This window comes from Poromitra crassiceps, assembly GCF_964638095.1.
Source record: "Poromitra crassiceps genome assembly, chromosome: 14".
Lineage (NCBI taxonomy): Eukaryota > Metazoa > Chordata > Actinopteri > Beryciformes > Melamphaidae > Poromitra > Poromitra crassiceps.
In genome coordinates, this window is record NC_139633.1 from 35383883 (window position 1) to 35395919 (window position 12037).

Here is a 12037-nt window from a genome sequence, read left to right on the forward strand (position 1 = left end):
TTATTATCCTCACTCCTTTATCTATTAGAATACAGTATAAGCATTGATTAGTTTACATTGATTAGTTGACATAACTGACTTTCGGTCCATCGGCACCGGTGCTGCCCAGGGCGGTGTCCTCTCTCACTACTTCTTTGGTCTGTACACCAACAGCTGCACCTCCAGTCACCAGTCCGTCAAGCTCCTAAAGTTCACGGACGATACCACCCTCATAGGGTGGTATCTTGTCCCACCTGAGAACAATGGAATTTTTTTTTTTTAACTACAGTAGTTTTATTATTTTTGACTTACAAACTGCCAAAAATGAGCCAACGAGATACAGCAGTGATACTTGATGCATGTCCCTCTGTATAGAGAGATGGCGGCATCTCACTCTACATGAGACCACTGTGTTTGAAACAGCTGGAGGCCTAACTTACTGTATGGATTTTTAAAGTCAATAACATTCCTTTACTTTATATGTACTGTTTACGGCAGTGGTTCTCAATGTGCGGGTTGGGACCCCACAGGAGGTCACAAGATCATATGGGAAGTCGCAAGATTATTAATTGCATAGGAAAAAAGCTAATTTATTTGAGACACATTTATGGGTTTTTTCCAGATGTTTTTGTAAAATATTGCATAGTTTTCTGCCTCTGATAATTACATGAAACAACCTGAAAAGAGGAAATCATTCTTTAGTTGAAGTGTTCACCACTCTGCATATGCAGCCAGTGACGTGCGTTGTCCCGGGCCAAAAAGGTTGAAACGCTGCACTGCTTATGGCAGTGGTTCTCAAATGGGGGTCCGGGGACCCCCAGGGGTCCGTGGCACTTTGCAGGGGGTCCGCGAAAAAGTTTTCAGGAAAATAAAAATAAAAACCTTTTTTCCTGTTGCAAAAGCTTCATAGTTCAACGGAAATATGTTATGCTTTAAATCTAAAATGGTTCAAATGATTACATTCTAATCTAACAAACCTATCAATTTAAAAGTTGAGCACGTTACCGTGGAAACAATAAAGCTTAGCCCAAAATCACAAATCAGAATGAGGGGGTCCCCGGTATATTTTCTATCTTGTAAGGGGTCCTTGGCTGAAAAACATTTGAGAACCTCTGGCTTATGGCACTAGCTTCACCACTTCTTCTTTTCAGCAAAAAGTATGCTGGCCTACACGGCCCAGACAGAACTGAGAGCTCAGCATGGGTTTTAAGTTACACTCAGAGACATTAAGGACGCCCTAATGTCATGTTTAAGATGTATATCAAATACTCCACTTTGAACAATAATTTGTGCCTGATGGTTTTCTCCACAAAAAAAGGTTAAATGACTTTGCCTCCTTTTCCCTCATAAAAAATTCCAAAGCAACCAATCAGGGTTATCTAGAACATAACTAGCCAATCACAGCATACAAACAATGGCTTTAACTGCTGAATACTGGACAAGGATTGGCTCCAGTGATGTCATGAATCATGCTGGTTGAAAACGGCCTTTTCAGTGAGCTCAGAGAAACGTTCCACTTTCAGCAGATGATTGTGTAAACATGCAGTCTTCTAGTGTCAAACTCTGCACACATCATTCTGCACAGTGAAGCTCAGACATCCAACTGAAGGAACAAGAAGATCAACAGATTTTTGACTTTAGTCTACTTGACAGCCTACAGAGCCCATGTTGAGGAAATGTTGAGTACCCAAAACCTTATGTTAGAAATGTATGGGTCCCCATCATATAAAAACAGCTGGATGCTAAATTTGCATATGTTGAGAAATTTGCATAATTAGCATTAATTAGCATAATCAAATATATGGACAATATTTCAGCAACTGCTTGGCTGATTTGGAGAATATTGGAGTGGTTTGGGCGGTTATTGAGGATGCTGAATCCATTTCTGGCATTGTCAAAATTCAAAATGGCTGTTTAAGCCAGAAGTGGCCATATCTCAACTCCCGGTGGGGCCGATGATGATGTTTCAGCCAAAAGACGTTTTAGAGGACGCTGAATCGATTGGATTGGACAGATAAATCATTTATTTGAAATAACTGAAATAATTTTATTTTTATTCACAAACCATTGGAGGTAACAAAGGCATCCAACTATAATATTATGTCTATTGCTAAATAATATGCTCAAAAATAGAGAAACGGGAGTATATTAGTGAAAATGTAGGTAGAACAGGTAGAAAACAGGAGTCCTGGAACTTGTTTTAAAGACAAGTATACTAAATGATCAGAGCAGAAAACAACACATTACAACTGGAAAGCTTTCATCAAACAAGAGCACCTTGTTCTTCTAATCTGCACTGTTACAAACATCCTCATCATCATTGTTACGAGTCAATGTTTACATGTGTGACCTCAGTTGCTATAGGACCAATCAGCGTGACGTCACTGACACCCAGTATTGCAGAACCCCGCCGCAGTTAACTAGTATGAGTTGTGCCAAACAAACGTTAATATCTCAAAAACTACATCACATCGCTTATATTTTGACATTCTGAGTGAGAGCAGAATTAGCTCAAGAGTTTGATGTATAATATACAGTATGCATGTTGTGTTAAAGTTGTGTGAGCTGTGGCAGTTTTTAAAATGTAAACGGGGTCAGCCGGCTAGAGTCAGACGCTCAAACTCAGGCTCCATAGGGTTCCATTGCCGGTGCCACCCAGTGACGAGGTTTGTTTACCAAAATGCGGCTCGGGTGATCCCTCGTATACACATTGTGTCATGCTGTAACTGTCCTGTACATAAGTTCACTCTGGGTGCAGTATTGTGAATGAGCCACTATGAGGCGCTAAAGCGATAGGGGAGGATGCATGCTTGCTTCATCAGTCTGAGAGGTGTGCCCCCCTTGCTTGTGTTCAGTGTGTTCCTGTCAGTTGAGCTGAGCAGAACGAGGTGTTAACAGCACTGCTAAATAAATAAGCTGTGAGGCTAAAGAGAAGAAAAGTCTCCACGAGTTATTCATCATCATCATCACTTTTATTAACAGACACAAGGTCCAGTATAAAAACAGTATAAAATCAAATCATTATGACCCAGGGGATCATATGAGTATTTTGTATCCTGATGTGCTGTGTTCTCCCTCCCTGCCTGGTGTGGAGCTCTCCACAGTTTACTCTTGAGTTCTTACTGCAGGTGCGGCTGGTGATTCATAGATGCTGGTGATTGGTTGGAGACTGATGCGGGCCGGCTTTAAAAAGAGGGCTGTGCCGAGGCCTCCTCACTCTCTCCTTTCCTGCTCCCAACCAGCCTGTGCCACACCAAGAGCTAGCTTAGCCACTCCTTTGTTAGCCTAGCTGGTAAATGGGTCATTGTAACCTTGCTCACCTTTGATCTTAAAAGCAGTCCTTATGACTTAGGGGTGAGAAGCCCTGATTTTTCTTTAGTTGTTTTCTCCTGTGTTTACTATTAGTTCATCGGGTAAGGTGTCTGTCATTTGTTTGGGGGGGTTTTGTTTGCAGGTAAGATTAGGCCTTTAAAATAGATTGTGTTTATTATTTTGGGTATGCTCACCCTGATGCTCTCTACTGTCATTTCTTCATTAAAACATTGATGTGGACTGCAAACCTCTGTGGCATGGTCATCTTTGGGAGAGGGGAAGGGGGGGAGTCACTTTTTTTATGTTATGTTTGGTGTCCCCTAGGACAGGCATAACAATGACATACACCAATACAATATTAACTCCCGTCAAGTCGTTTTCTCCGGGTGCAACGCGGGAGAGTTGTGCATCTGCCTTCTTTACCGTCACAATCATCAACCTCATCCTCACTGTCTGCTCTGTCTTCATCTCCAGACTCTATGTTCTATTCCTATGAGTGTGTGAGCAGGTTTCAACATGTACTATGGTGCAGCAGCACAGTAGCTGGTACAGGCCTGCTGTTGTACCTGGTTTTGAACCAGCTGTGAAGCTCCAGCTGATCATTTCCACAACAGCTGGCCGCTTTTCTTCTAATGATGTTCAGCAGAAGTATTATGAATGAATCTCTGGCCCCTACTCTATCCCGAGGCCTGATTCCTCTCATAGCAAACCTAGAAAAGATCATCACTGATTGATCATTGCCGCCCTGAATAATCATTATAAATTACTAGCTTCACTTCTTTTCTTTTTCTTTTTTCCAGATTTTTTTATCCAATTTTTATCCCCCATTAGTGCTAATTTTAATTTATTTATCCTGGTTGCTGCTCCACCCTCTGCCAATCTGGGGAGAGCCGAAACTGGCTCCATGCTTCCTCCGAGACATGGGCAGTAGCCAGCCGCTTCTTTTCACCTGACAGGGGAAGCTTCACCGGTAGGACATAGCACGTGGGAGGATCACGCTATTCAAACGAGTTCCCCTCCCTCTGAACAGGCGCCCCTAACGACCAGAGGAGGCATCAGCGACCAGGATATTGCATGTTTTGTTAAAGGGGTTCCTATATGAAGGAAACCCCCAGGGGGCACGGGGAGAACATGCAAACTCCTTTGGTGCTCTTGATTTTCTCCTAAATTGTCATTATAATTTTGATCAAATTCCAGTGAAACTGTGTGCCTTTCACAGACAAGCATCGATGCTTAGGTCAATGATTTTCAAACATAATTTTTCACCCCACAAATATTTTATTTAACAACAAAGATATTTTGAAGAATAAATCTTTGTTTCTTCAGCACGATAACATCTTACTTGTATCCCAATTCTTTCATCCTGAAGGTTTTCTTATAAGAGGAATTCCCTTCTGTGTTTACGTTTCCTGTCACTTCTAATGTGCGGTGGTATTTGGAGCTTCCATCAGGAGTCAGAATCCTGTTGAAAGGATTCTCATCTCCTTTACAGCAGATTTGCCAACTTTGGGTACCTGGCTGGAGTGAGATTTTGATGGCATGAGTCATACGTGCACTTAATCACGTGTACGTGTCTCAATTCACCATCAGGCTTTAAACAAGTAGGCTACTATACCGCTTCGTGCACACACACACACACACACACCATCATGTCATTAAAAATGTTGACATGGTTGTTCGAACTACCTGTATGTTGTTACACCCTCCTGATCACAGGCAAATCATGGTGTCTCAATGCTCGCTTGTTAAGTGTGAACTGTGCAAAGACACAAGCGGGGAGCTCCCCAAGTACTCGCTGATGAGCCCATCATAGCCCAGCCTGCCAACAGCACCAGCCTTACACCCTGCATGCAAGGAACATAAAACTGATTAGAAATGGGAGAAACCATAGCATGAGTGGGTCAAGTCAAAAAGGATCCCACAGCAGGACCACTGAGCCCGGGCAAGTGGTCTTGGACCACAGGTTGGGAACCACTGCTCTAGAAGAATGATTATAAACTTTTTACATGTTTGAAGCTAAAGTCTCCTAAAATAGCATCACATTTAATTTGATAAAAGTCTATTAGTGAAATGTGGTCATATTCACCCAGCTACACACGACACAACCAAATAGTCAAAACACAGCAAATATACAAACACACAGAGACAGATTATGATACAGAGGTTATCTGAGGGCAAAGCCGTACTCCCCTCCCCCACCACACACACACACGTACGTACGCACGCACGCACACACACGCATACACACACACCTCCTGTGCTGACACACAGGACATTTCGGGACGGGTACAGGCACGTTCACACAGAGGCAACTACACACTATCACCTGAATCTCTACTCTACATTCATACATACATTATGGTTATTAAAATGATCTTGAATGTTTATATCTCGCACTCATTTCTGTGCTAGAAGAGGAAGTGTGACTTAGAGCTGTTTGCACCATGTTCACAGGAAACCGGTGCTGACGGCCAAATGGAGCTTTGTGGTTTCCTGTGTTGAGCACATGATGCTTCAGATGAGACCAGACTTATGGCCTCTATAGTGAACAGGCAGAAGGCCTGACAGCTTGGAGCAGATTGACTGAAGCTTGACCCACTGTTAAAACACACCAAGTCTACAAAACAACAAGAGTTTATCAACACCCTCCTCTTACAAAGTCCAAGTCCTATTTGTCCCTAAGGATTAAATTCCCTCTTGTGAAAGTACAGTGTTCACTTTGATTCACTTCTGTCTAGATTGTATCCCATAGTAAAATAACAGAAGTGAAAGTGCATTCAGGCTAATACAAGAACGTTTTGCAAGACAGTGAAAAACAGAGAGGAGAGGAGAGTAACCCCCATCTGTCAGTTACCTCATTCCCTTGTTATTTTACATTTTTTACACACTTAACAGACACTACAACATTATGACAGCACAAACAAAAGAAAACACAAAAACTAGAAATAAAATAAGTAAAAATATACAAAAAAGCAAATAGAAATACATTTGATCTTGGTAGGATCCCTTCAACATTAATAACTATTTTCCCACTCCTCACTAGAGGTCTTCACGGGTCCAAAATGTCCGGGGGCACGGTGGCTCAGTGGTAGAGCTGTCGCCTCACAGTCAGAAGGTCCTGAGTTCGATTCTCGCCTGGGACACTGTGGGCGCTGTGGTTGTGTTCCCCCCCATATCCTCAGTGCCCACTGCCCAGGTGGGGTATCTCGTCGTAAGGGCCTTTCTGTCTGTGTGGAGTTTGCATGTTCTCCCCGTGCTCCCCCAGGGGGGTTCCTCCGTATATAACCCCCCCACTAAAAACATGCAGAAGATCAGATCGTCATCGTCATCTGACCAGTGACGACAACATCCGAAGTCGGTCCCCGGGCGCTGTACGAGAAAAAGCGACCACTGCTCCTGGCCTGCCCCCCGGAGGAAAGGACAAAGCCAGGATGGGTTAAATGCAGAGGACAAATTTCACCGGCCACCGTCAGCATGTGTGTGTTGTGGCCCTCCGTGCATGTGTTGATCGTAATCGTGTGACAATAAAGACGGGCTTGTCCGTCTGAAATCGTGTTTTAATCGTGTTTTGATGGATCTGGGAAATTTGTGCCCGGACCGGGTTGGACCCATCTATTATTAGAAAGCTGAGACCCGGACCCGTATAGAAGCGAGCATACCGGACCCGTACAGAACCGAGAAATACCGGGGCTTGAGTGGTGCCGATGTCAAAGTTGCTTACTAATTGCTATTACAAGTTGTATAAATGGAACTTTAGTGCATTTGTCTTACCTAACGTTAACGTTAATGTAGCGTTCTCTCCTGGCTGCTGCTGCCAGACAGTGCCTGACCGTGACGTCATGCATCATCCATTCAATGATCCACTCATCATTTACTGTCACAGATCACATAAATGATGCATTCCCTTGTTTTCAGCTTTGAAGTTGTTGCCATGTAGCATAATAACAGACTCAATAACAACTTGACTGTCTACCTTAACCTGACATTGCCAGATGGGGGCGGTATTGAGAGAATCCAGCTTGCTTGCAAGGTTAGGTCTACCTTACTAAGGTGGGAAAGAGGCGTGGTTTGTGTGCATTACCAACGCTTTGCTTCTGAGCTATTGATCTGAAGTGTGAATCTGTCAATGTATTTCCAACTTTAGCGAATGTGAGCGGAGCTGTGTGTTTTTCAAAGGGAAGGCAGTATTCACGCTGTAAGTAAGTTGCATAATTGTCACAAACAATCTTGTCATTCAGGCAGTTACAGCACTGAAAATGTTTTGCACACCAAGTCCGTATTTTTTGTCCGTATTTTTTGTCAAAAATGGTCGCACGTTTAAAAATAAATACGACCTTATTACCCGTTTACACACTGACCATGAAACTTTTGTCCGTCGTTGAAGTTTTCGGAACAGGTTCGATTTTCTTTTCTTTTCTTCCATATGAGTCAAAAGGTGTTTGCGAGCTGTTTGACCCGTCTGTGTCTGTGTTTGGAAGGAGGGGAGAGACAGCGGCCAAGTGGGACTCTAGTGTGAGCAGAGAGGCAGCAGCTCGCTCACTGGCCCCTCTCTGCTCTCTCTAGTGTGAGCAGAGAGGCAGCAGCTCGCTCACTGGCCCCTCTCTGCTCTCTCTAGTGTGAGCAGAGAGGCAGCAGCTCACTGACTGGCCCCTCTCTGATCTCTCTTCCCGCGGGGAGCGGTGCTGCTCGCCCACCCTGCCCGCTGTGCGGGCTTGACATTACAATTGCTCGAGTGACCATCATTGATCACATCATGGAGTGCTCGAGTGACATCACTGATGATGTCATAGACATTGTGACATCATTACTGACCAAAATCATCACAATTCTCACAATGTGGGACCAAAATTGCAGACAGACAGACAGACAGACAGACAGACAGACAGACAGACAGACGCTACTTTGGCTATTTGATGTATGATGATGGGAGTATGAGTAATCAGTTGTGTATATACTGTAAATAAAGGAGAAAAAAGAAAAAGAAAAAAAAGAAAGAATTTGGGTGTGTCCCGGAGGCTTGGAGACCACGGGGAGGTGTAACTCCCACGGGTCCACTAGTGTATAGAATGGGTGATGTCACCTCACCAGTGATGTCACTCGAGAACTCAATGATGATGTGTCAGTGAGTGATGTCAAAAGTGATGATGTCCCCATCTGATGTCATCATTGGTCGAGTGACATCACATCATCATTATGTAATTAGGATAATCATCATTAGGTAATTAGGGAAATTAATCTGCCCTAATTACCTAATTAAGAAATCTGGCTCCATTAGGTCACCCACAGGGGTGCTCTTTACACTTCCTGAAAGTTTCAGCCCAATCGCACGTAGAAAGGCATGGCTGTGGCCGAACAAAATTCTGCTCTGTGTTTTGGGGAATTTTTGACCATGTTGATCAATTCTCGAGTGATCAAAATGGCTAAATCTAATTCTGGCACCAGATCTGTGCAACACATGGGATCAACCCCAGCATTTAATATGAAATCATAGACTTTCAGCACCCCAAAGCTCACTGACTCCAGAGTCTCTGCATGTTGTGGCATGTGGCCACACCTCAATCACTTCAGTGTCAAGGCAGGTCTTTCCATGTCTTTAGTATTTGGCATTTGCCCATTATGGGCGTGGTTAGAGAATGTTGTTGTGCATCATCTACTGTAACTGCCTCCGTGTTCACTTCCTCTTTTCTGCATCTTAAAGCTGTAGGCGATCTGACAACAGGCACAGACTGACTGAGAACTCTGTCTATGTTCTCTTCATTAAAACCAGGCCAGATGTCCATCCCATCTCTATATGCCTCTAGAGAATGCCAGGTAAGATCTGTGTAATTAATGATTTACGGTAAGTGTATAATGTTGCTGTTCTTATTATATGTTTTTCTTATTGCATTTATGGGAGGGAAAACCATTACAAACTAATTCTAAGTTGCAAAATTCTCTGCCTTAAAATAAAAATAAAATAAAAGGACCCACTGACTGCCCCCCTGCAGCTACTGTGGCCAGACAGCAGATTTTGAGACATTAATGTGCAGGCAATCAAATGCATTTGCACTGTAAAAGTTTTTTTTATACCTAGAATAATATGTCTGAAACTTAGAATTATCTTTTAATTGTGTTCTCTCACAAGTGCTTCAAGCTAAGTTTGAAGAAGCTAAAGACTCAAACCAATGATGCGGTGCCCTTTACAGGGAGCTTGATCGTGTTTTGAATTATTTTATTTTAAAGGGATTGCATATACAAGGAAACTGACTTAGTGTGGTTGGTGCACAAGTTACATAGCGCCACTGTCTGGCGGAAACGTCATTTGAACTGTAAAATGTTTTTTTTATACCTAGAATAATATGTCTGAAACTGCGGTGGTGGTCGGATCACCTGCCCTTTACAGGGAGCTTGACCCTGTTTTGAATTAGAATTATTTTATTTTGGACAAGGGATGTTTGCACATACAAGTTGCACAAGGTGCATAAGTTACATGCATAAGTTACATAGTGTCGCTGTCTGGTGGAAACATCATATCTGCAAAAAAGCTATTTTTGATTTTAACATAGTTTAATAATAGCAACATTAATAACCAGTAATATAACATCTGTCGCTGGGCCAAAATACCTGAAACTTTCACAGGTTATTTTGGGGTACCTACTCAATATTAAATCCATTTATGAAAATGAACAATCAAAAATGGAAAGAAGGAGCTGTTAGGAATTTAAATTACAAGATTTAATGATAAGTAATTGTACCTGTGTACTGCAAAGAGTTTAACAGAGTACATCTTCAAAAAAGTGATACGGGCAACTAAATCAAATATATACTTTTTAAAAGGCTGAATTTGGAGATACAAGGTCACCGCCGGACAGCGACAATAGGTTACATAAGGAACATGATAAGTTAGAAGAAATATACAGACAGATATAAAGATATAAACAGTATATTAACAACCAAGTGTGGCAAACCAGCAGGTTATATAAAAAAACACCTTTTCAGGCTCCACCTGGCCCCTTGTTGAACTAACATCTTTCTCTCTCAAAAAACAAACAAACTTACCACTCTATTCCTTCAAAAGTTGTAGCTGTCATAGATTATGTTGCATAGTTGATTTCTCTATTGTTGACAAAATGTGTTATTGTAAGTCGCTTTGGATAAAAGCGTCTGCTAAATGACGTAATGTAATGTAATGTAATAATGTTATATTTTGGCTGATTAACTGTGACAGCTTTGTTTGTTTGTTTGCGGGTCATGTGGGTCAGTTCAGGACCGTGAGCAGGTCACACTGGAATCTGATGTTGGGTCAGTTCAGGACCGTGAGCAGGTCATACTGGAATCTGATGTTGGGTCAGTTCAGGACCGTGAGCAGGTCATACTGGAATCTGGTGTTGGGTCAGTTCAGGACCGTGAGCAGGTCACACTGGAATCTGGTGTTGGGTCAGTTCAGGACCGTGAGCAGGTCATACTGGAATCTGATGTTGGGTCAGTTCAGGACCGTGAGCAGGTCACACTGGAATCTGATGTTGGGTCAGTTAAGGACCGTGAGCAGGTCACACTGGAATCTGATGTTGGGTCAGTTAAGGGCCATGAGCAGGTCATACTGGAATCTGGTGTTGGGTCAGTTCAGGACCGTAAGCAGGTCACACTGGAATCTGATGTTGGGTCAGTTCAGGACCGTGAGCAGGTCACAATGGAATCTGGTGTTGGGTCAGTTCAGGACTGTGAGCAGGTCACACTGGAATCTGGTGTTGGGTCAGTTCAGGACCATGAGCAGGTCATACTGGAATCTGATGTTGGGTCAGTTTAGGACCGTAAGCAGGTCACAATGGAATCTGGTGTTGGGTCAGTTCAGGACCGTGAGCAGGTCACACTGGAATCTGATGTTGGGTCAGTTCAGGACAGTGAGCAGGTCACACTGGAATCTGATGTTGGGTCAGTTCAGGACCGTGAGCAGGTCACACTGGAATCTGATGTTGGGTCAGTTCAGGACTGTGAGCAGGTCACACTGGAATCTGATGTTGGGTCAGTTCAGGACCGTGAGCAGGTCACACTGGAATCTGATGTTGGGTCAGTCCAGGACCGTAAGCAGGTCACAGTGGAATCTGGTGTTGGACAGAAAGAGAGAGAGATACACAGAGAGGGGGAGACAAGGAGAGGGAGAGAGAGAGAGAAAGAGAGAGAGGGCAAAGACAAAGAGAGGGGGAGACAGAGAGAGAAAGACAGAGAGAGGGGACAGAGACAGAGAGAGATAGCATTCATTCTTGTATTATTCATTCATTCATTCATTAATTTGTCTTGTAGTACAGTACGTTTTCTAATTCATGTTTAGCTTTTCATGTCTAAACGCTTGCTTTGGCAATATGTACAGTACAGTGTTACGTCATGCCAATAAAGCCAGTTGAATTGAATTGATAGCTGGGAAGACAGAGAGAGGGGCAGAGAGAGAGGGGCAGAGAGAGGGAGAGGCAGAGAGACAGAGAGAGAGGGGGGACAGATAGAGTGGGCAGAGAGATAGAGGGGGAGAGACAAAGAGAGGGGGGCAGAGAGAGGGGGACAGAGAGAGAGGGGGTAGAGTGAGAGAGAGAAACAGGGAGGGGCAGAGACACACAGAGAGGGGGAGACAGGGAGAGGGAGAGAGAGAGAAAGAGAGCGGGGGCAAAGACAGAGAGAGAGAGGGGACAGAGAGAGAGATTGGGAGACAGAGAGAGAGATTGGGAGACAGAGAGGGGGGACAGAGAGAGAGTGAGACAGAGAGTGAGATTTAAAA

General features: G+C 43.5%; 1 protein-coding gene across 2 annotated transcripts in view; it reads left to right on the forward strand.

The window, feature by feature from the left end:
• Positions 1–8966: 8966 nt before the first annotated feature.
• LOC310789454 (NLR family CARD domain-containing protein 3-like) overlaps positions 8967–12037 on the forward strand; it is a 118017-nt gene continuing 114946 nt past the window's right edge. For both annotated transcript variants that reach the window (XM_083651097.1, XM_083651098.1), the window contains exon 1: positions 8967–9102. The gene's annotated coding sequence lies outside the window, so the exon portion shown is untranslated. The remainder of the gene's footprint in view (positions 9103–12037) is intronic.